At 39.3% G+C, this 7889-nt stretch overlaps 1 long non-coding RNA gene across 23 annotated transcripts; it reads left to right on the top strand.

Annotated features, from left to right (window-relative positions):
* Positions 1-5180, top strand: LOC123175980 (uncharacterized). 23 transcript variants are annotated; one of them, XR_006488286.1, is made up of 9 exons: positions 1-83; positions 271-346; positions 858-972; positions 1708-2456; positions 2577-2721; positions 3755-3856; positions 3955-3997; positions 4216-4359; positions 4838-5180. It is a non-coding gene; the product is annotated as an uncharacterized lncRNA (long non-coding RNA). The 23 variants fall into 23 exon arrangements; XR_006488274.1 differs by having other exon boundaries at positions 7-346; positions 514-972; positions 1708-1933; positions 2358-2456; XR_006488281.1 differs by having other exon boundaries at positions 858-2456.
* Positions 5181-7889: the final 2709 nt, after the last annotated feature.

Raw genomic sequence — 7889 nt, 5'->3', positions numbered from 1 at the left:
AGTGGTGGTGACTAGCATAGAAGGCGGAGGAGGTCATTGGAGCCGGCTTCCCTTCCGCTTTGGCTGCCAAGCTCCGCGCGTTGGTGAGTCCCTCTCTCTATCCCTCTACATCTCTCCCTCTCTCTGTCAGAGGGCAGCTACCAACCCCGAGGTGCAGGCGGCCATGGAAAAGCAGAAGATGCCACACCTAGCTTTCCCCCTTGCCTCCTGCCCTTTCTCTTCAGCTCATTTATTTACATGTGCAAATTCTCTTTTATCTATGCCTGCAAGGTGTTTGATGAAAGTTCAGTAAGGCTTTGAGGGAATACCAAACAAGAGAGGATCCAGTATCTGTAACATGCATCAGGTTGACACCAACTTCATGCATTTTGCTTCAAGATCATTGTTAATTTAATTCAAAATGTTTTCTCATTCTATTGGAAGATAGAAAGGATGGTTGTAGAAAGATAACTGTTCTACTTGGATACCTTTCTTTGTTCTCGTTTGCATTTAAGTAAAAATGTTCAACTGCAGATATAGATTGCCGGCGGGTGGATATATTGCTCAAAAGATGTCACTAGTGCTGTACTGCTGTAGATGCCATTGATTTCATATATCAAAGCATTACAGCTCTTTCAGATCCTTTGTATTTCCACTTAGTTAGCTTGAAAATCTTGTCTACTACGGACACCTCTTGAAAATTGCAAAGGAGTTCTAACTCCCAACAAGCTTATTTCCTTAAAAAATGTAACTGGTACAATGTTCTACGTACCTTATGAGAGGTCAGCCCCGGCATCACAGTCCATTCCTGAAGAAGTTCACATGCATGGTGTTGATTGTTGAGTTTGCTTGGTTAACGGAATGACATGCCTATGCAGATCAGCAGGGGGAAGGTCCAGGGTGAAACCTTCAGGAGGGATTTGATGTTGCTATTGTTTCAGTTTGCAGATAGAGGATGTGATTCCAGCAAGACAGAGACGATGGCGATGACAAGTGAGATTTATGTTAAGGAGTATTAGCATATGCTCACAGGATCACTGGAAGTTTATAAATGTATCCGCAATGATTGTTGCTTTCTTATTGACACATAATTGAATTATAATTATAGACAGTAAGAGTAGTTGTCTTTTCATTTGTTAGAAAACATAGTGTACCTTTATAATCGTAGTTATATGCAATGATCCATCATGTATTTTTGTTTAAAACTGCAACCCGTAATTGTTTGATGTCATTAAATGTCTCTCTCTCTCTCTCTCTCTCTATATATATATATATATATATATATATAGTTTACGTTCTTAAATTAGCCTCCATACTATCTGCATTGTCATGGTAACCTTGGTAGGTCATAATATGTAGATCCATAATCCCGGTTCAATTTGAGCTTTCCATGTGATTTTTTACCTGAATATTAGGATCACAACTTAATTAACTTAAATTAGCAGTATAGTGTCAATGGACGTCATCTGAAGCTAATAAGATGTTGTTTATTGAAGAACAGCCCCTTGCTACTTGCACAGTACATGAAAAGCACACTAAATAGATTAAAGAAATCATACTTGACTGTGATTGCATTTGGTTGATGCTTACGTGTATTTCTCATGGGTATACCAAGGGGGCAATCTTCTATATTTCAGGTCCAAAGCTTTCAATGCATTTTTTTATCTGTTTTTCATGTCCCAATGATCATCTGCAAGTCCGAATTATGCCATTGTTGATGGTGCACAGGTATGTTGCATGGTGAACCCAGTATTGGCCCTCCTTTCAAGCTCCTGTGTTCATCCTAGATAAAATTCTGGAAAATACGTCGGAACTATCTTTTAATCTTCCAACAGTGTATTGCTATGATTATATATATGGATACATCATATCGATGTGTCTAGAGACCTAAAGCCTTAAGAGTTAAGTGCCAAACTGGGGACTGATATTATAACTGCAGATGGGCTTTATTCAGGTATTTTCTTGCCATAAATGATGATGTTTGCAGATGGGCTTTGTTCAGTCATAAGAGCTTATCAGTTCAGCCTGCATACTTTTGTTTCTTCAGTGTACTGTGTCTGAGGAAAGCATTTATTTTGTCTCCTGTTTAAGTGAATTCATGGCTAAGATGGACGAATTTCTATTATGTGGGCTGGAGGTTCTTGAGTTAGGGCACTAGCACTAGCTAAGCTTCCATTCTGGTAAAATGTATGACATGCTTGATGAGCATGCATATCTATATGGTTTTGTGGACACTGATTTAGTTCCATGCTAGTTTATTTCCAGCAGTTGGTCTGCTTCTTCATAGAGATTTTATTAGTACTAAATTAAATTAGAAACTGAATGTGTGCTTCTTTCACCTTCAGTCTGAACATGACATTGCCTTATTTGTGACACAGGTGGAAATTAGCAAGCAAGATACAGTCGGTGCATGGATGACCAAGATTACTTATTACTTTATGAAGATGATGATTCCTGCATGTTGATTGTGCTTCAAGGTACAGCTGTTCGTACCTTACAAAATTATAATGCTTTTTATTGGTTGTGCATCCTAGGACCAAAATCTTGATTCATAGATAGCCGAAGAACTGAAGAATTTTTACTCTCTATTGTTGCAGGGTAGAAGAGGATGGGAGGAGGGGACACGCGCTCTATATTTTGTTATGCACACCTTTCTAAACTATACTTGTCTTCTTAACACATGTTCATTGTCCAGTAGAAGCTGTAGATTTCAGCGTACAATAATTTCCAAAATGGCAGAAGGTAAGAACCATGTTACACATGATCCTTTTGTGTTCTTTTGATTTAAAGTAGCATGTACCTGTTAAACTTGGAGATGATTTTCGTGGTGTATTTATAAATTATCAGCCAAGGTTATTCCTTCAGGCAATTTTTTCTTCCCTGAAGCATAGGCATATTGGTTGTTTGGTTGGCTCTCTTTACTAGCATGAAGATAACTACTATGTGTTGCTTAGTTATTAGCGGATCAAGTGTATGAATGATCTTATGTTTACCCAGACTTATAGGTTTCTAAATACTAGGCTCTTGGGACTTATTTCTAAGGGTTAGTTTTTTTTTGGATTCATGTGCTCTGGTGCTACAACCTAGGTAAAGCTCCTTCACAATAGTGTTTAAAGCTTAAATTGATAACTCCATCAAAGTTAAAGCATTAGGCTCTCTGCTCTGTGTACGGCCCAAATGTTCTACATAATGCTTTATATAGTCCCATTGTGACTTCTTTTGTTTTCTTAGCGGTCGGTGATATTTAATATTCAGTCAGATCTTGGAGGAAATGTAAAATATGCGAGCGTGTGTGCGTGCGTGTGCGTGCGTGTGTGTGTGTGTGTGTGTGTGTGTGTGCTTTCTCCTGTTTCGGTTTTAGTTCAGTAGCTGAAAGTTTATGTACAGTCAAATTTAATTGACTAATTGGAGGGTTCATATATCTGTATGAAAATAAGCTAATACAAATGCAAAATTGTTGAATGCATTAATCTTCGTTCAGTGCGTGACCCATAGTTAATGCACATTCTTGCATTAGAAAGAAAATGGATAACCGTTTTGAAATGCCGACACTTCCTAGAACTTCTCTTTTCATAAGAAAATAAACTTCGTAGCGGGTCTCTGCGGTAGCACTGACCTTTGGCAACCTTCGTGTCGTGCCTCCAAGGCAGGCCATGAGTGATGGCTGCCGTGATGCCGGCCTTGCAAAAAAGGGCTTTGTTGACTGGCTATAGTTTGTGTTTGTTGTTTACATGTCAGTTTTTAACCATTTAACCATTTAACATGTCTTTAGCAGGTCTCTGCGCCATTTGGCCATTTGGTCTTTCTCCTGTCGCCAGCGCTTCTTCTTCTCGTCTGTCCTGCTGCTAACCCAACATGCTTCTGCTTGCTGCCTCGGGTAAATAGGCCATTATGTTGCTTCCGTGACTGGCGAGTGTTCATTGCATGCCTGTGTGTCATTGTGCTCTGACCGCTTGTTTTTTGTGTATTTCACAGGTTGTACGATCTCTTCTGTCGCTGCGTCGTTCGACTCATCAAGGTTTTCTTCTTTCCTTTCTACTACATTTGTGTGTGCTTCTCTTAAAGTACTTGACTGGATGCATCTGCCAACAATTAATAATGGAAAAGATTTCTGAAAATTATGTCATCCTACATGTGCCATCATTGTCCAGAGCAGTACCATGCCATATGAATTCAGAAGAATAAATTCTTCTACTTCAGATCTGTATTGTGCTTTTAAATGCTGCTCCCGTACAGGACAACGGTGAGAAGGGGCTCTTGAGGCGGCTGCACTCGGTCCCCCCCTGCAGCCACACACCACATCGTCCGACCATGTTGGTGAAATTTGCAGAACTGACGGCTTCGCAGTAAGACTATGGATGGCTGCTAGGTTTTGGTAATGTATGTGAATATGTGATCTGCTGAATAAATGGTCAGCGCATGTAGTATAGATTCAGAGTCTATGCATTCCTGAATGCTGCAGCTCAAGTATATTCAGTCCTCTGTTCTGTGTTAGGATTGAACCATGATTGTTTTAACGGGGTGTGATTTTAATTTGATTGCTATATTCATAAAAATGAGGATACACCCCTGGAGCATAAGTAAACATTAGAATCTAACAACACAGCTTGATCATGCTTGAATAGGCACATTAGGATTGGAAAGGTGAAAAATGCTAGAACAGGAAGCAAAAAAGAGACATAGCTCAGGGGGAAAACAAGTTTGGTGCAATGCTGCCATAAGGCGACCAGTTTCGATGTTGGAATCTAACAACACAGCTTGATCATGCTCGAATAGGCGCATTATGTGATACTTGAGTGTAGCAGTTTTAAATATTTTGGAGAACTACAATTATTTACACGTGTGACATTGACTGCAGGGTGAGGACAGGTGCTGCCGAAGATAATTCGAGGTTTCTCGGAAAATCCAGGGGACAATGTCATAGTGCTGACATTGGGGACGAGTTTTGATACTTCGGGAGAAGCCTATGACTTTTACAACCTGTGCTTTTGGGATAAGCGATTCGGCATTAGTAGGAAGACTGAAAGACAGTTAATGGGAAAATTATTGGTGTGATTGAATAAGTAGTTTCATGGTTCTGATGTCTGATGTATGATTAGAGCATTTTCTCTTATGGTGTACTGAATTATTAAAGATTGTGTGTGAATTGTTAAGATGCAATTTTTCTATGTATGTGTGGATCCACGGCGGTCCAGACTGTACTACTGTAGTAGTTTATACTTTCTGAATGCAACGTAGCATGATAAATATATTGTGTTTGACAAATAAATGAAAATAGTGCTATGTAGTCAGGTCTATGAGAATTGCGGGTAAATCATCACTAAAACTTTGCTTTGTGTGGGCGTTGCTGGTGTTCTTATGTCCAGAAGTCTGATGTCTGAATTTGTTGAGAAATTGAATGACTCTTCACATTTCCTTTCGGCCTGCTCAACAAGTCTTAACGATGCTTGCCCTGAAATCTGGTATACAGAGAGGTGTAAGCAGGTGTCTGCTCCCGTCCAAAGAGAACTTCCATCAGTTCAAAATTTGAACTACATGCTTTTGGTTGGCTGCTCTGTTTTTCCTAGAGATGATCTTCAGTACACAGTCGTGTGCAAGTGCATGGGGCAGTCGTCGGTGAACCAAGTGGGTGGATCGGAGGTGGCGATCAGTTCATCTTCGGGTGTTTCTACAGTTTCTGTTCATGTGCGCATCTGAACTAACAGTGCGTATCTCGACTTTGCCGGCCCATATCTTGCTATCATCCGAGCCGGTAGGAACGTGCTGGACGGCGTCTTGTTTGATGGGCAAATAGGTTTTATGTTTCGTGCACATGGGAAATAAAAGTTTGGTGCAAATACTGCTAAAAAATACATCCTTAATCTGTACATCTTATGGAAATATGTTTTTTTTAACTCAGATTTCTCATGGTGATAACTATATTTGCAATTGAAACAATGGTTCCTTAGCTGGTTTGTACTCCCTCCATTCCTAAATATAAGTCTTTGTAGATATTTCACTATGGACCACATATGGATGTATATAGATGCATTTTATGTGTAGATTCACTCATTTTGCTTCATATGTGGTCCATAGTGAAATCTCTCAAAAGACTTATATTTAGGAACGGAGGGAGTACATGTTATATTTTTTTTTGAACTCGGATTTCACATCGTGGTAAACATATTTTCAATGTAACATGGTTTAACACATGGGCTTTCTACTATCAATATCGAATATGTCCTTGCAAAATGAAACTATTTTCATCTATAACATGGCTTTAGCGGGTCTCTGCGCCATTTGGCGCAACGGGTCAACTAGTAATAATAAAACTCGGATGACAACACTTTCTCAAAATAATCATAACGTGATATAACAAAATGATATCTCGTTAGCCCTTTCTGAGACCGCAAAACATAAATGCAGAGCACCTTTGAAGATCAAGGTCTGACTAAACATTGTAATTCATGGTAAAAGAGATCCAGTCAAGTCATACCCAATATAAACCAATAATAATGGATGCAAATGACAGTGTGCTCTCCAGAGGGTGCTTTCTAATAAGAAGGGTGATGACTCAACATAAAAGTAAATAGATAGGCCCTTCGCAGAGGGACACAGGGATTTGTAGAGGTGCCAGAGCTCGATTTTAAAATAGAGATTGAATAACATTTTGAGCGGCATACTTTCGCTATCAACGCAACAACTATGAGATGGCTCTATCTTCCATACTACATGCATTATAGGCAGTTCCCAAACAAAATGGTAAATGTTTATACTCCCCCAACCACCAACAAGCATCAATCCGTGGCTTGCTCGAAACAACGAGTGCCTCCAACATACAACATCCCTGGGGGAGTTTTGTTTAATTATTTTGATTTGCTTTGATTGTTTTGGATCATGGGACTGGGCATCCCGGTTACCGACCCTTTCTCGTGAATGAGGAGCGGAGTCCACTCCTCGTGAGAATAACCCACATAGCATGGAAGATATGGGCAGCCCCAGTTGAAACATGAGCTGCTCGAGCATACAAAACAGAATTTCATTTGAAGGTTTGGAGTTTGGCACATACAAATTTACTTGGAACGGCAGGTAAATACTGCATATAGGATGGTATAGTGGACTCATATGGAACAACTTTGGGGTTTAAGGAGTTTGGATGCACAAGCAGTATTCCCGCTTAGTACAGGTGAAGGCTAGCAAAAGACTGGGAAGCGACCAACTGAGAGAGCGACAACAGTCGTAAACATGCATTAAAATTAATTTACACCGAGTACAAGCATGAGTAGGATATAATCTACCATGAACATAAATATCATGAAGGCTATGTTGATTTGATTCAACTACATGTATGAACATGTGCCAAGTCGAGTCACTTAATACATTCAAAGGAGGATACCATCCCATCATACCACATCATAATCATTCTAATAGCATGTTGGCACGCAAGATAAACCATTATAACTCATAGCAAATCAAGCATGGCACAAGCAACTATAATCTCTAAATGTCATTGCAAATATGTTTACTTTATAATAGCTAACTCAGGAACGATGGATCATCATATTTACAAAAACAAAAGAGGTCGAGTTCATACCAGCTTTTCTCATCCCAATAAGTCCATCATATATCGTCATTATTGCCTTTCACTTGCACGATCGAACGATGTGTATAATAATAAGAGTGCACGTGCATTGGACTAAGCTGGAATCTGCAAGAATTTAACTCAAGAGAGAAGACAAGTAATATGAGCTATAAATTAAATAAAAAATCATGCATATAAGAGCCACTAAGCATTTTCAATATAGTCTTCTCGACCCCCAAAAGAAATAAAATAAAATAAAACTATTTACACGGGAAAGCTCCCAACAAGTAAAAGAAGAACGAGAAATCTTTTTGGGTTTTAATTTTAATTTCTACTACAAGCATGGAAA

This window comes from Triticum aestivum, unplaced genomic scaffold, assembly GCF_018294505.1.
Source record: "Triticum aestivum cultivar Chinese Spring unplaced genomic scaffold, IWGSC CS RefSeq v2.1 scaffold17242, whole genome shotgun sequence".
Lineage (NCBI taxonomy): Eukaryota > Viridiplantae > Streptophyta > Magnoliopsida > Poales > Poaceae > Triticum > Triticum aestivum.
The sequence above is the reverse complement of the archived record's forward strand: the minus strand, read 5'-3'. Positions and strand labels throughout refer to the sequence as shown.